Below are 17969 nucleotides of genomic sequence, written 5' to 3'. Positions count from 1 at the left end.
ATGAAGACCTCAGAGGTTTCTAACAAAGAAGATCAAGGGCCTCCAACATGCGCCTTACACAGAACAAGTAAAATCCCTGTCACTATACAATCATATAGACTTCTTACAGAAGACTTATGCCTGGCCTACAGAGCACTCCAGGACTGAAATGTAATGAACTTACTGCATATCCTTAAAGCAAATGTGTCTAGGGCTACCCATTCCATGGATTTAAATATGGCCTGCGACTTAAATAGGACATACTGCAGGGACAGATTTATCTCCCAGCGACTGCCACATCTTTGGAACAGGCTACCAATTCATGTGAAACCGAGCACCTCTGTGACACTGTTCCAGAGGAACCTGGATGAGTGGATGGAGCACTGTAAATTCTCACCAGGGATAGTGCCTGCAACCCTCCTGGACATGGGCAGTCATCACTAAATGCAATCTTGGGTATTGACTAGTACCTCAATGGTATTACATTGGATTGAAACGGTTAGGCTTAAAATAACCTTTGGGTAGGTAGTCTACTAATCTCCAATGACCCTATGGCTGACTATAAAAATCTGCAGATATAGGGATATACCCTGTGGATTAGCCTGCACAGTATGAGAAGTTTTCCCAAGTACCAGGGGTTCACCTATAGACTTAATTGTAGATTACACTGGAGATGGAAAACAGCTTGACATGAACTACAGAACTCCATAAAGTAGCCACAGAGACAGTGGCATTTAGCTGAGACACTGTAAGCAGTAACCTGTAGTGTGAGAGATTTAAGCTGTTTTTCTTTAATAAACTACACTTAAATCTACAAACCTGCCTCTGGTGTCTTTATTTGCTACTGTATTGTTTTGAATTTATTTGTATTTTTTTCATTCTATGCTTGATATATGCCATCTGAATGTGTTTGATGTATGTGTATGGTAGTTTCTCTGGCTAATGTGTACATTTTTTGTAAGTTTGTTTTTTCTCTGTTGAATAGGCCTAAGCTACCATGACCGATGAGAAGAGTGGGAATGCTTGACTGCATTCAGGCCATAGCTCTCAACCTCTTAGCAGAAAATATCTGGACAAAGCCAATAATAATGGGGGACAAAGCCCCCAAAATAAGGACAAATTTTAAATATTGCTCTTATAAACTTAGAACATTGCTAGAATATAAGGTCTTGTGTTGCCATGCATTTTCTGAAAGATATGAAGTCTGAAACTCAAATTTCTGTCATTATTTACTGAATTTAACCCTCACTGATTTGCCACAAAAATCCAGAAAATCACAAATTTTATGAGGTACAGGTCAAAAACAAGAGTCAAAAATCTGGACAGTTGAGATGTATGATTCAGGCTCAGGTAATTCATTTTATTACATCCCTTTATCACTGTGCCCCATTTCCAGATGGAGGGATGCTTGTATGACATGGAGTACAACTATGCTGTGCCCTACAGCTCATTACATATTCAGAATTGTTTACAGTATATTCCAGCATGGAATAGGTGCGCTGTACTTTCTGATATGTAGTGCAAACCTTTTGAAATAGGTTAGAAAATACCTGCAAAAAGTATTTTGAAGTGTCATAACCCCTGTCTGTGAGAGGCAAACATCTCTATTTATTTCTGTTCCTTCCTTTTTATAAGTGGGGTTACAATAATTAAACAAACCAATAAATAAGTAGTCTGCATATTTTGTTAACTTGGCTGAAGACCATATTTAACGGTGGTCAGGAAGCACTTTCTGTTTAACTGACTCTTCAATGTCACAAAATAGACAAACTAAAACATTAGGAATTAGTCCTAGGACAACAGGATAAAGCTCATTAGCAGCTTTTAGCTCTAATCCTCTGCTCTAAGTTGTTGGACATTGAATACACAATGACTGTCTAGTATGTGATACATGAACTACCTTGCAGAATGTGCATGTGTTTTGTACATGCATGTTCGTGTGTATGCATGTGTGTATATATAGGTTCATGGATTAGGGGATTCCTTAACCCATTCCCTGTTCGCCACACCAGTTAAATAGTAAGCCTAGGTTCATGGATTAGGGAACTCCTTAACCCATCACCTGCTCACCACACCAGTTAAATAATAAGCCTAGGTTCATTTTATGTTGTTTCTGATGAAGTTCGACTGAAATGTTTACAATGAACAAAAGCCCTCAAAATGTGATTTAAATGAATAAAAGACTGACTAAAACACAGAGCATAGCCTAGCGTCTATGTTCCTTCCAAAATAGAAAAATTTTCTTAGGTTTTTAAATAGTTGTTTATAATTTTGCACTAGTGGCGTTATGATGATATATATATATATATATATATATATATATATATATATATATATATATATATATATACATACATATACACATGTATATACATATGTATGGGTACTGTCTGAAACATCGAATGTTCATATATGCAAATGTTTTTTCAAGCAGCAAATAACAGCAAGCACACATATGACTACTGCATTCAGTGGAGGTTTTGCCACCAGTGTTTTGTATAGGATTGTGGTGCAGCAGAGTAAGGGAATTTGTCCTTACCCCACTGTTGTGAAATCACTGAGTTGCTATATATAATTAGCAGGGGGTGTGGGGGGGGGTGCAGGAGGGCATGACCCCTACAAAAAATGATTTTTAATTTTTGTTGTGTGTGTGTGTGTGTGTGTGTGTGTGTGTGTGTGTGTGTGTGTGTGTGTGTGTGTGTGTGTGTGCAAGTATATATAAAATCATACTAAAATTGCAGAGAACATCATCTACCCAGGTGCACAATATAATTACAAGTAAAAGAAGGTAGGAATAACAATACTTATTGGAAAATGTACTTATTCTTCACACAGCATGTAGAAATCAAATAAACAAGTTTATTGCCTTTTCCCCCGCTTCTACAACAGTTGGAGCACATCTTCCTATAAAGGTAACAAAATCCCTATTCTTTTATTCCTGAAACTCTGCCAAATATCCACAATTAAATCCTCACTTTATTAAACCTCATATGATCATTTCTGTCCGGATGCATCTCGTCCAACAGAACAATTTATATTCAACATTTCTTAATATAGTTCCGCATTCTTTGCTTTTTTTACTATCTGTAAGATCATTTACATTGCATGTTAAAATTAACAAGCAGCCGTTGTGTTATTTTAAAAGACACAATCACTTGTAATACAGGTAATTACGCATGTATATAGAAATATTTCTCTCTCTATTTCTTGCTCTCTCTCTCTCTCTCTATATATATATATATATATATATATATATATATATATATATATATATATATAGATAGATAGATAGATATATTTACATATTATACAGACACATGCATGCGCACACACACACACACACACACACACACACACACACACACACACACACACACACACACACAGCTATATATTGCTCCCACTATCAGTTTATACATGCTTTTGTTTGAGCCCACCTTTGAGCCCATGTCACCTTTTTCCTGACAGTTTAATTTACTATAAACTTCCCCAGATCGCTTTCAAAGATAGAATACAATTAAAAAAATATATGTATATATATAAAATTGAAGGTATAAAACCTGGCAGCCTCTGCTTTGCCATAGTACCCATTTCTGCTGCTACATACCCCCCAAGTAGGAGCCCTCATCGAGGGACATATTTTTACTAGGGCTTAATTTAAAAACATGCTCTTTGAAAATAAAAATCACAAACTAGCTTTGTGAAAGAAAAATACTTTGCTGACTTTATACTTAGTATATTCTAAAGTTAAAGTTGTGAGGAGACACAACACTCAAACACTATTTTCCCTTCATTTATTTTCTCCCCTTTTTTAAAGTACAGCTTTCTCAGAACTTGTTTTACTGCTCTTCTAAGAGTAAACTGTTGTCCCTCTAACAGATCCACTAGGGGGTCATTGAGTATAGTTTCTGAACATGTCTTAATAGATGTCTTCCTTATCCTGAGTGCATTAGTTAAACTCTTTGTCAGTTTCCACTTAAACAAACCAGATACTTGCACTGCGCTAAGGCAACTGTTTAGGAAAACTCCCCGCTAGTCTTGCAGTCTTCACTGCTTTCGTTACTTAACATGTCTATCTTACAGAAATGAAGAAAAACACTACCGATGATTAAATCTACATTCCTTTACTCTTAATCCACCAGAAAGGACAGATAGATCCACACCAAAAATGTTGGATTTAGCGCTTTTGTTTTTTAATAAAAACTTCATCAGAATCACAATGAATACACACACTGACCCAATAAATACCCTCTCCCCTTACAAATTAACATGTGTAATTACTGACATCATCATCAATTAATGAAACACACCCATATACAAAACAATTAAAGTTACATAAACATGCCCTAAAAAGATTTTTTATTATATTGTTTTATTATATTGAGTTCAAGCATCAGCCCATAACCTCCACACCATAATATAATGCAACACCAATATTATTGCAAATAGCCCTCTGTTTTTAATCTAAGGATGGAACTAACTGAAATATTAGAATTAAGCCCTGGATAATGTGATGCATTTGTTTTCAGTTGCCATCTTAATTCTTTGGACTCTAAAAAGTCATTTAATGGACCACCTCTTTCTCCCAAAATGGCTTGGTCAAGCACAAAAAACTTGAATGAATGTCCAGGGTTATTACTGACATGTACAGCCAATACATTTTTTGTGTCTTGTTTCTTAATATCATTAAGGTGTTGATATATTCTACTCCTAAGAGCATTAATAGTTTTACCAATATAAAAACAGGGGCATTTGGTGCACTTCCCTATATAGACTACTGCCTTACTACTACATGTAAACTTCTTTTTATGCTTAAAACTACCATAATTGGGTATGAATATTTCCTTACCTTCATAAATAACTTGACATTGTGAACAAAATCCACATTTAAACATACCCATAATACCAAAATGTTGTACCTTATTATTCTCCAACATATTTTTAATAGTGGTATCTTTTTTGTAAATTATATTAGGTCTTGCCCCTACAATATTAAGCAACTCTTCATCAGTATTGAATAAATTCCAATTGTGCTGAATAATATTAACTATGTTGTTATAATGAGTGTTGTACTTAAAAATACCTACTTTTTTGAACATATTGCTCTCACCATTAGTATGTACCACAATATCGTTAGTCCCTTTACCAAGTAAAGGAAAGAAAATATTATTTTCCCTTTTCTCCATAACCTCCTGGAAGATGTTATCCACGTATTCACCGGGGTATCCTCTGTTGATTAACATCCCCTTAAGTACCTTGATTTGGTTCAGGAATTCATAATTCTCTGAAACCATCCTGGCCAATCTAACCCCCTGTCCCTTTAGCAATGCCTTCTTTTGGTGAATGGGGTGGAAACTACTAAAATGCAATAATGTGTTAGAACAAGTAGGTTTCCTAAAAAGCGTAGTCTCAAATTGTTGTTCTACTGTGTTTTTATAGATGGTAATGTCCAAATAATTAATCTTTTCATGTGAAGAAACGTGAAAATTTCAAAAAGTCAGTACTACACTCAATAAATTCAAGAAACTTGTCAAGTTGGTCTTTTGTATCATCCCATATGATTAGTATGTTGTCCAAATATCGACCATAAAATTTCCAGCATTTTTCATATGGACTAGAAAAAATAAACTCTGTTTCCCAGAAAGCTAGTACAGAGTTTGCAAAAATGGGGGCACAAGTTGCCCCCATAGCTACACCATTGCACTGTTTGAAAAGCTGCTCTTCAAATACAATAATGTTAGTCTCTAGGACAAGTTCCTTTAGTGTTCTTATGGTCAAAATACGGTTGTGTTCATAGTCAGTATGGCGACATAAGTAAGAATAAAACCATTCATTACCAGTTTCATGCGGAATGACAGAAAATAAATCTTTCACGTCTATTGTAACAAATATAAGGCTATCCTTATATATTTCTTTGTTAAGTTTCTTTAAAAGATCCCAAGAATCTTTAATAATCCACTGACAATTGGCCAAGACATTCTTAAGTTGTGTATCAATGAATCTAGCTATAAAATAAGTTTTGGATGCCTTAGCATCCACAATAGGCCTAAACGGGGGGTTCCTGAGATCTTTATGGATCTTCGGAATACCGAAGATTGTAGGTGTCTTTGGTGATTTTACTACCATAAAAGACTGTTCATCCAGTGTAATTTGTCTATTAAGAAGTAGTTCTTCCAAAATCAAATCCACCCTTCTGTATAAAATGTTCTTCTCATTAACACTGATTTGGCAATAGGTGTCTGAATGTAAAATCTCGAACATTTTCTCTATGTATGGATTTCTATCCATAATAATCAACCCACCCCTTTATCAGGTTTCATTTCCTTTACTCTTGTAACATATGTTGCATATCAAGAAAAAAATGTTACTAACTTTATGCTTATATGAACGACTTCATAGACCTTCATAGTATAGCCCTCTCCCTGCAATTTCAGATCTCAGTGATATTTAAATTCACCTTTCTAATTCCAAATTTTGTTAGTCATGCTGTAGTTTAAAACTGTAGGTAGTCAGCTACTTCACTTTTTAGTATTATAGGTACCCTCTGAAATATTATTCTCTCTCCAGACATACAATGAGTTACTGTACTTACACTTTTTACCTTTGCATTTAGAAAAAAAAGCCCTATACCATAATGCATTTATAATAATGTTAAACTATTTAACAGAAAATATAGAAATAAAAAGTTATTTTGCTTATATTTATGTTTTGTCCATGTGGTTCCTTCAAGAGTAAACAAAACAAAATGATATTCATTTGCTTTAGTTACCCACACATTTTAATATTTAACACATAATGAAGCTGACACTCATTAACTCCATTACTATTTACCATGTTCATTTTATTATTAGCCTGAATAATCCTCACACTTTCACCACTGGCTTCTTTACACTGACACAAAATGAGGCTCATGTTTTTCAACTTTTTCAGTAGTTCATGCAACTCACACTGGAACTAATATTTCCCATTTCTGCTGCTGCTCAATGATTTCACTTAACTGTTGGTCTTCTTCCCGGTTCTTGCCATAGTGACATCTACTTCAAACCAACTTCCCCTTATTGTTCTAGTTGGGTTATGGGCTTCTATCTGTTCCTCAGGCATCTTATTTTGGAACAAAAAGAAACGGCCCTAGTGCAGATTCCCTTTTGGACCTTCCTCTATGGTCCAGAAACAGAATCCTCTTTTACTTTCTGACTAGAATTCTGTTGCCTGAACTTTTTTTCACCTCTTAAGCCAGATATGCCTCCATATACACATATAACACACGTACAGAGATATTCTAAAGGGCAGTGAGTATAGCAATTTGAATATCACCCCAGCTTCACAACTCTTAATGACTGGAATAAACTTCCTCTTCTTCTGCCTAGTACAAAACGAGTAGTCATTTTGTTAGAAGCATCTCCTTCTGCTGGTATGAGTCTTTCTGGAGGCTAAATATCCAGTGTCAGTGGTGTAATGGCTAAGTCACTCAACTTTGGTGCAGAAGGCCTTGGGTTCTTCTCCCACACAAAGTAGCTGGATTGCTGACACTGCAGTGAATAATAAGGGTGTTGCTGTATTCTACACTGTGTTGTCCTACAGACGAGAAGTTAAACTGAGATATTATCTGCTTGAGTTGATGGTAACTCAGATGGATTTAAAAGATATCACAGCACCTACTGAAAAGAGATGGGGAGACACCCTAATCTCTTAGCCAAATTTCCCCTAGTAGCATTCATACCACCCTGGGTCTTCCCTTAAAAGAGGCCACTAGCCTAGTAGGACAAACCCAGTCAAGAAAGGATAGATAAATTATGAATAACTGCAATTGCCACAACTATACTATGCTCATTATTCCTACTGCTGCAGTAACCTTTATGCTATATGGATTGGTTACTAAAGTATATCCATCCTGGGTGGAGTAAGGATCTGGAACCAAGAGCCCTTGGAGAATGGCCCATGCAAAGCCATTTCTAAAGCTAGAAAAAAAAAAGAATCCAATCAGATGACTGGGCAGCTGCCTCTAGAATGCCTCTAGAGTCCTCCCCTTTCTAATAATCTGTCAAAGACGACAAGGCCCTCATCGAATAAGCCTTGATATTGTCTGGATCTGGTTCACCATAATGGTCATAACAAAAGACAACAGTCAAGGACAACCATATTCAATAAATGATCAGCTTTTCTAAATGACCTGGTTTTGTCAAGATAGTACCTTTGCTGCTTGTGCACATACAGAGTATGCAGAATCCTGTCTTCCTAGTTCTGAGGGTCTGAATAGAACACTTGCAGATTGATGGCTTAGTTCAAAGTAAACTCTGAAACATCACTGGGCATGAATGACAGATGGGTTCATAATGGCACCCTATCACTATGGAAGATGACATAGGGTTCATCCATCATGACAGCTTGCAACTCTACTTTTCCTACTGATGTCAGAGCAATGAGAAGAAGAGATTTTCATGTAATGAACCTTAAATGGAGACATAGCTAAGATCCCAAGAAGAAGAAACCTCCATGGAGGTCTCAGGTGTAACACTCCTTTCAGACGTTGTTTTACCAAAAACATTGAAGAAAGTAGATGATCCATGGACAGACATGTGGAAATAGCTGCAAGATGCATGTTTATATGCATTCATTTCCCAGATGCTCCCCTCACTCTGGAATAGAAACCCAATTCAAGTTAGACATAGCCCCTCGCTGACCCTCTTCAAGCGAAATTTGGACGCGTGGATGGGAAATCGCAAATTCACCCCTGGGATCTCTCCTGTGTCCCTTCTAGACAAAGGCACAGTAAACTAATCTTAAAAGGGTACCTTCTGTGACCTACTTTACAGAGGCACAGCAGGCTAATTTAATATGGAGGCAGAAACGAAATACACTCTGGCTAGGCTTATAAATGCCCTAGGGCAGATAGCCTAGTATCTACCTATGAACCTATGAACCTATATAGAGGAGTATGAAAGGCCAAAGGCTAGTAACTTACACATAAATTTGAGCACTACTGGTGCGTAAGTCCTGATAGGCCCTGATTACTGGATAGGCACTGACTAGAAAATCTCTTTAACTTACCAGTATAGGATTTTTCTAGTGGCAGGTTGCCTTGCCTCCTTTAGAACATACTGCAAATTCAGCAGAGAGGTGTCTAAAAGGAATGAGAATTAAAACATGCAGGCAGTTAGTTGAAGATTTCTGAGACTATGGTGCATCTAACTCTCCCTGTCTTGTATGAGTAGGTCCAGTTTGTGATGAAGCCTGTGATAAGTGCCCTCAGTCAGTTCTATAAGAATGTAGAACTAACCAACTTTGGCTGGGCCAAAAGAGGTCATGACAAATATTTTTGGAGAGTCCTATTGAATCATCACAATTACCCTAGATATCAGTGGAAAGGGTGGAAATGCATAAAAGAAAATTACCATCTATGGATATAAGAAAGCATGTGTTTTTTCAAGCTTGTTTGTAAGGATTCCTGGAACTGAATTTGTTGTTTGTTTTGGAAAGAAGAAAATACATCTACTTGAAGACTTTACCACAACTGCATTTATTTCTGTAAGCCTCCCTCATTTAGTTTCCATTTGTGAGGGTTTGTTCTGGTTCTTCAGGTCAATGAATACTGAAGAGCTACGTGCCATGTAATCATAAACAGCCTGCATCTTGTACACCTTTGCTTTTTGATGTACCCATCACTGTGGTGTTGTCTGTAATCACCTGGAGAGGTCTTGGAAACCATAGATGATGATAAGATTTTTAAGGCATGGATCACAGCAAACACCTCTTTAACATTGACGTGGTTTGGTCTGTCTGAGGAATCCAAGAGGCCTTGCACCTTTCACCCACTGAAACTGTCCCTCAAGCAAAATCAGGGGCATCTGAAGCTACAAACTGAGTTGGATATAGAAGAGAAAAGGGGAGCCCTGTTTGTATTTGTAGTCTTCACCACTGCACTTACATTTGCAAAGCCCAAGACTGGATTCTGAAATTCCAGAGATGCAAATTTGGGGTACATATGTTTTTAGAAGCATTGAATATTTTTCATGTGTAATCTGGTGAGAAGAATCATGAGACTGATAAATGCCATGAACCCCAAGATCCTGCGATACTCTGTGGCTGAAGTCTAAGTTGAGAAGCTCAGGGAAGTTTCCAGACAAAACTATACCGTCTCTCATATCACAAATTCATTTTTGCCACAGGGTGTCTATAAGACATCTTAGAAAGACAATCCTGTGTGACAAGGTCAAGGAGAATTTCTAAATATTTATCTGGAATTTCACATTGGTCAGAAGGGATGAAACCCATATTAGAGAATCCTGACATCTTGAAAAAACTCTGCAAAGATATCTAAGTCTTGTAAATAAGGAAAAATGTGAATGCCATTTAGTCTGCAATCGGAAATGACTGTGCCTAAACACTTTTCAAAAACTTTAGAACAGCAGATAACCCAACATATAATGCAGAGAACTGATAATTTGACACTGACACAGACAATCTGAGAAATTTTCTGAAGCCATTGGCTATAGGAATATGATTATGTGCATCTTATAGATCCAATGTTACCATGAAGTTTCCCTGGTGAATGAGAGGCAACAGGCTCTGAAGGCATAACAGCTTGAATTTTGGATCATCATCATACAGATTTAGGAAGATAAGATCTAGAATTGATCTCCAAGAGCATTCTGGAATAGAAGCTTTTGCCTCATTGATTTAATGACACTTTTTTTTTAACTCCTAGGATAAATAAGTGCTGAAGAATCTGAGGAAAAAATTCTGATTGACTGTGAGAGGTTGGGAGGACTTTCCCATTTTTCATATCCAATGCCAACTGTATCCTCCTTCAGCTACCTTTAACACCTATGAGTCAATCACAATTAGTTACCAAAGTGGAATGTTGAGAGCCAGTTGCATTTTCTGTAAGGAAGGGTTGCCTCAAAGGAGACTTATCTCCCAGAAAGCCTCTGAGCTGCATCTTCATGATGCAGCAAGAAAGTACTAGAGATTTCCTACTCTGACTGCTGTGGAGTGAAGGTGTGGGAGAAAGCCAAAGACTTTGGATGCTGGCCAGTTGTGTTTTAGGCAAGGCACAAGAACTGATAGCTAGAAATGACAATAAAATGCAGGCAAAGACTGTAGGTAAGACAAGGTTCTGGACAGGTCAAGTGCAGCCAGTCAAGAGCCTAAGATTGTGACCATTTGGATAAGGGATGAAGGAAAGGAAGGTTGAGATAGAGAGAAGATGACAATATGGATCTATCATTAAGGTAAGTATATAACTTTCCTATCCGATGTTTTTTTCCCATCCATCTAGTCTTATGGGATAGAGTCCCCAGCTACTAAAAACTCTAGATCCCCAGCTACCACAAACCCTAGAGAAACTATGGAAGGATATTTCAGTGGATGGTAAAAGCAAATGAAGCCCTATATCTAGACTCAAGCTTCAGCTTGTAATGAGAGACAAATGTATGAACTGTAGGCCAAGTAGCTGCTGCACAAATATTAGTAGAACCCAAGAAAAGAAAGCTATAGAGGTTGCTACAGCTCTTGTTGAATGTGCTTTAGGCTTGTTAGGCAGTAAACGTTCCTTGACTCAGACAGCGACCTAGATAATCTGACTCTGTAGAGACTGGTTCCTAGCTTAGTTTTAGAATAGGAGATTAAAAAGTCGGTCAAATTTCCTGAAATCCTTTGTACGATGCAAACAGAAATGTAGCTGAGGATGAACACCCAACAAATATAAGAGCCATTCACCCTTACTTGAGAAATTAGGAAAAAACACAGGTAGAGGAATAGTCTGATTCAAGAAAGATTTAGAAACAACCTTAAGAAGGATATTGAGATATGTACAGAGGGACACCTCATCTTTATGAAAGACTAAATATGGCGGTTTACAAGACAAGGCTTGCAATTCTAAAATACTCTATGCAGAGGTAATCCCCTCCAATAATAGCTTTTCTAAGAAAAAAAAAAACAAGTCCATTGTGGCTGCATGTTCAAAATGGGGGCTTGTCAAGCCCTGTAGTAATGTAGTAATATCCTAATGTGGAACATGATCGCTTAAAGAGGGAAGCAGAAGAAAGGAAGCTTTCAAAAAGGCCTTAGAAAGTTTCAGAGTTGCAATAGGTGTCTGTTCTTTGCCTATATGTAAATTTGTGACAGCTGACAGTTGAACTTGTGGAATGCCTAGCTCTTGCATGAAAGTGGCCTGCAAGGAAGCCTAGGAATGATAGTAAGGGAGCAGAAAAGGGATCTGGACTCTTGGCTGAAGCCATAATAAAAAATCTTTTATATTTGCTTCTGTAAACTTTCCTGGTGGAAGGCTTCTAAGATGAGGATAAAATATGAATATCACTGGATGAAAGCCTGGAATTTCTAACCATCACTGGAAGTAGAGAAACCAAGTGGTCAGACTCAGGGATTTGATGAATGGGTAAAGCATGCCGACCAGATGAGAGATCAGATCTAGAAGGGTATTCAGCACCCATCATGGGTACATCAAATGAGGCCACAGGAATGGAACTATATTTGTCAAGGCCAAGAGAGGTAATAAGAATCAGCTTTGCCTTACACCAGTCTGTTTTCTGATGAAATCTGGCTAGTATTGGAGTCAGGGGAAGTAAGCATAGTGGAGACCCAGGGCCAAGTGTTGAGCAAAGCTTCCTTCATGGACTACCCATCTTAGTAGATAAGGGCAAAATAGTTGCTGCATTTGGTGTTGCAGGGGATTGCAAACAGGTTACAGGACGGTTGGCACCAGTGGCTGAAGATCATCATAGCCACTGTCTGATTGAGGGACCACTCATAGAGTAGAATACTCAATCTGCTCAACTTGTCCACTAATACACTGGATTTCCACAGGATATACATTGCACTGAGAAAACACTGGGAAGCCACTTCTCAGTACCAGATCCTCATGAACTCCTAACATAAAGGGTAACATCAGGGTCTTCCTTATTTGTTGATGTGCCAGATCACCAGCATACTGTCTGTTGGATAGTGATTACACCAGTTGTGGATGGAATCCTGGAAGGGATGAAATGCTACTAGGACTGCCCATACAGCCACACCATTGATGTGAAGATTGACCTCTATCAGATATCACATGCCTTGGATAGTCTTCCCTTTGAAATCCCCCACCCCCCACCCTAGAAGGGAGGTGTCCATGGCTGCTGGGGGGGTGAGCCGATATCCTGAAGAAACCAGAGAAAAATGTAGCCACTATTGAATATGTTTTTTGCAAATCCCAGTGAGTTTGACAGGATACTGCATTGAATGATGAAGAAAGGACTGCTATTCAGTTAGTGTCCATTGAAATACTCATGTGGAATCTGATATGAAGGACAGGAGTGATGGATGCTGCCACAGAGCCCAAGAGACAATTGTTAGAACTTACTTTTGTCCTTTGGTGAGATAGGGCATGTGAAGCTTGTTGATACAGGGTGATTATTCTTCACACCAGAAGTTTTAATATCTATATAGTTCTGTCCAAGTGTAATCCTATGAATTCTATGGCTTGGACTGCAGTTAATTTGGATGTCTCCAGGTTGATCATGAGTCCCAGGTCTGAACACAACTGGAGCAAGAAATCACTGACTTAGATTAATTGATCACTTTTGGAAGTGGTTACAAGCCAATCATCTAGTTAAAAAAACACCCAGAATCCCTGCAGCCTGAGATAACCTGCTACCACTGCCATGCATTTGATGAACATCTTTGGAGCTGTGGTGAGTCCAAAGGGCAGCACTCTGAATTGAAAAATGACTGGCTCCCAGCTGAAAGTAAGGGAACCTCATGGACTGCCTCAATATCTTGATGTGTTAGTAGGTGTCTTGAAAGTCCAACAAGCACTTTTATTGTCCAGCCTTATAAGAGGCAATATGGACTAAACCATGACCATCTGAAAAAAAGTCCATTTTATAAGTTGGTTTAACTGACTGAGGTCTAGAATGGGCTGAGGTTACAGTTTTACTTTATAATGAAAAATAATCTTAACTAGACTCTGGATCCTTGCTGGTCTGATGGGACCACCTGAATGGCTTGTTTGCCTAGCAGCATTGCAATTCCTTGAGCTGCTGCCTTTCCCTGGAAGGGTGGTATGTTGTGAAGGCTTCTTTGTGGTAGTTCTATGGAGGAAAGGGGATGTAGTACCCTCTAAATATTACTTACAAAACCCATAAATTCAGAGTGATGGCTGACCAAGCATAAGGGTGCAGAGATAAGCACCCCAACAACATATACTGTGCAGCAGTTGGGCAATCTTTCAGGAGCAATAGAAGCGTTTGTTGGTGAATGGACCAAAAAAACATGGTTTTATGGACCACCTCTACCTCTAGCATGAAGACCATCGTTATTCCCCCTTCTGTCCCTTGGCATCTGTCTCCAGGAGTGTGCTGAGCAAAACATTTGGACATTCATAACTATAATCACTTTCCAGCCTTTTGGTTTTGAGAAAAGAATCTTTGCGGAGTGGACAAGTAGATGCCAACAACAGAGAGAGTTTTGCACAGTGTTCACTCCTGGTAAGGATGTCTATGACCTTAGCTGCAAACAAGGTTGACCCATCAAAATGGGCATTTAAAAAGGACATTTGGAAGTTCTCTGGAAAATCATAGAGATGTACCCAGGCATGTCGGCATATGACAATGCCTGTGTCTCTTGCTCAAAAAGTGCCATCTGCAGCACTGGACAACAAGCACATAGATACATTCAGAATGGACAGATCGGTTGCTTACTATGAATCAAATAATTGTGGATTCTACTGTCATGCCACTGAGAGAGGAATTTGGAGAACTTTTTGGTAAGATCCCTATGAAATCATGTTATATGGGCAAGATAATTCATTGCACATAAGGCAAATGTCTGTAATGCATATACACACTTCCCAAATCTGTCTAGACCCTGAGATTCCCTGTTCAAAAGGGGGTGGGTACAGATGAAGTCTCCTTACAAATTTCTTTCTTAAAGACCACCACAATAGCTTCTACTGCAGGTCCCTTGCTCCAGTATAATATATTCTGGGGAGACCACAATCATGCCAAGTTTGCTTAGAATGGGCTCCACCAAGTCATCTTCCTTCCCTACCTGCTGGAACACCAAGTCTATCAGCTCAACCACTGAGGGGACCACCAAGGAAGTAGGCCTTGAGAAACACCAAGTCTTCCTAGGAGGGATATCAAAGGACCGGCCCTTCCATTTGCCTAAGTAATTCAAGGATGTTTTCAAAGGAGATGTCTTCTAGTAGGACCCTAGGAAGGCTTCCTCTTCATTGAGGTTAGTATCATCAGTGAGACACTCCTGTAAAGAGCCCTTTTCCAAGTATGCATTCTGCATTCTTCTTTTCGGGATGATCCAGGGAACAATCAGAAGTTATTGTATGAGCTTGTTGAAGAGTATTTGGACCCGACTGTCCTGAAGGGATAGGATGATGTTGAACAAAAACTCTAGAGGCTAGACAGGGTCAGGATGAATCTGAATAAGAGTGGTCACCCCTACTCACTACAAGGAGAGAGCCTTCACAAGTGCTTCAAACACTAAAGCCAATCCTGAAGGAGTCATCCTAGGGTGCAAGGACCAAGATAAAAGACCCATCAGATGGTTCAGATCTGAAGCAGACATTAGAACTGAGCAATCAATTGCAGAGGCACTGAGGAGAAAGGACAAATCCAACAAGCTTAGGGTTGACCTCAAAACCTGTGCCTTAGAACTGAGCTCTCAGCTCCAAGACACCCTTGAACTCCAACACTACTGGAATCAAGCAAGTGAGGGACACTGTTAGAATCAAAGACATCCACACTATTGGCTCTGACATGGGAAACACTCACATCCAAGACTGGCTAATATGGAGGTTGGATTGGGGAAGGAGAAACCAAGTGGGGAGCGGAAATCCTGGACCTGAAACCCCCAAAGCAGAGGGATCAGGAAGGGCCCCCATCTAGATCTCAGTCCTCAAGAATGTTTGCATCATCCTATCTATGTCTGCTTCCAAAAGGCTTCTTGACTATTGCAGTGACCTGAAAGAGGAGGCTGTCAAAGGCAGCCTAGAAGACTGCAAAGAGGTCTCTCTAATAGTACGGCAGGAGATCACACCCATGGAGGGATCAGCTACAGGGATAACATAAGATCCAATAGTATCGGAGGAGAATGGAGAAATGATCTGCATGAGATCCAGTCTCAATAGCAAAGGAAATGCATTATACAAAGACCTTGAAACTTTAATAGAAGGACTAATGGCACCTGCTATATCTGGGGAACCTTTTAGCCACATCTATATCTTTGGAATTATCTTTTTCCTTTTCCTTCATTTTACTTTTCTTTCTGTCTCTCTTTCCTTTTCTTTTGTTTTTTTTTTCCTTTCTTTACCTGTTGGGAGGTATTTTCAAGGACTTTTCAACATCAGAGAGCTCAACAGAAAAAAAAGACAATTCTTCTGCAGAGGCAGGGAGCTGGCCCTTAAGAATTAATTTGGACAGATGGTCTGACAGGGCCTGTGGCCTAAATGAGGAACAAATGTTACTATCTTCCTTTAAGTGCACTGACCTTAACAGTAGACACATTTACAGTGAGGATCTTGAGGAATTTTTGCCCACAGCCAGAACACTTCTCATATCCCATAACCTTGCCACAAATGCTAGAAACAAAGGACAGTGTGACACAAGAGAATAATTTAGCAGTAAACCACTAGAGATTATAGCAGACAGTTTAAGAAACAGAAGACACAAGAAAACCACCAACTAGTTTTATTATTTTTTATAAACTATAACTATAACTATATCAGATGGAGGAAGAAAAAAAAAGATGGGAAATGTCTGAAACAAGAAAATGTGAGCAAAGTTATAAAACCTAACATTGAATACCTTTACGACAAAACCAAGAGATAAGAGGAATATGAACTAAGAGGAATCTCTTTAAAAATTCTATATAAAAAAGACATATATCTGAGACTTTTTGATCAAACACAATGAAAAGTACTGAGCCATGGAGACCACATCTGGTTTGTTCAAGTGGCAGACAAGATCTGGGAACTGTTACAACAGAAAGGGATTGTGGGAAAAGCTAGGAGCCTGAGCCTATTTTAGAAGTTGTTAGCATTGGCTCTAACATATCCATTAAATGAGACATTAAACCATGGCCCCGTCTACCTGAGTTGGTGGAAGCTTTGGTGGATGCAAAAAATTCCTTGGCACCTACTGAAAAGAGTAGGGGTCCTTTATTTTACAATACTTATTTACATTATATACAACTTTTCTTATTTACAATACATACAGTTTATATCTTTTTTACAATATGTACATTAATCATACAATTTAACACTTTTTATAAATACTTGCTTGAAATATCATTTTCCTTTTTTACTGCAAAAACAACTTAATTTGCCATTATTGGGCCCCCAACTTCATTTTCCACAACCAAAATCAAATTTTTTTTACATATTTGCTAGATCCCACATTTCATTAAATATAATTTCTTTCACTCTTTGATTCCATATCATCCAAATTATAGCAAACATTTTTTATCAGTTTTATCAACATAACTTATACCCAGTCCAAACATCTATACAACTATCTTAACACATTTTCTCTCCTCTGTCACTTTCTACGTTTAATACTACCATTAAATACATGCCACCTATAATCTACATATTCCAACCACCTAGCTATTAGATTCTAACTATATCTATCCTACCTTTAAGTTTTATTTTCTAATTCTACCTTTCCACTACACTTACCTTTTCCCTTTTCCTACCCCTCCCCCAAAAAATTGAGATGTATTGTTAAATATTTCTAACTGTATAATTTTACTACATGTTAATGTTCCATTGTTACCAGTGGTGGATTTAGGAATTTGCAAAAGGAGGGGGCACAGCCTGGAAAGCCGACAAGTGAGGTAAGAAAGTAAAACAATGGGAAAGTGGGATGTGAAAGGATCACCTTAAGATAGTGGATCAGCATGTGTGAAAACACAGCAACATACATTCAGTTGCAAACCACTGGGGGTGGATTTATCATAATGGTTAAGGTCTTCAC

The 17969-nt window shown here is 38.3% G+C and overlaps 1 protein-coding gene across 2 annotated transcripts in view; it reads right to left on the bottom strand.

Annotated features, from left to right (window-relative positions):
• Positions 1-17969, bottom strand: part of HCN1 (hyperpolarization activated cyclic nucleotide gated potassium channel 1) — a 1641266-nt gene that overhangs the window by 577290 nt on the left and 1046007 nt on the right. The window lies entirely within an intron of this gene.

The sequence above is a fragment of the Protopterus annectens genome, chromosome 1.part1 (assembly GCF_019279795.1).
Source record: "Protopterus annectens isolate FY-2018-M chromosome 1.part1, PAN1.0, whole genome shotgun sequence".
NCBI lineage: Eukaryota > Metazoa > Chordata > Ceratodontiformes > Protopteridae > Protopterus > Protopterus annectens.
This window is presented reverse-complemented; position numbering and strand designations above follow the sequence as displayed.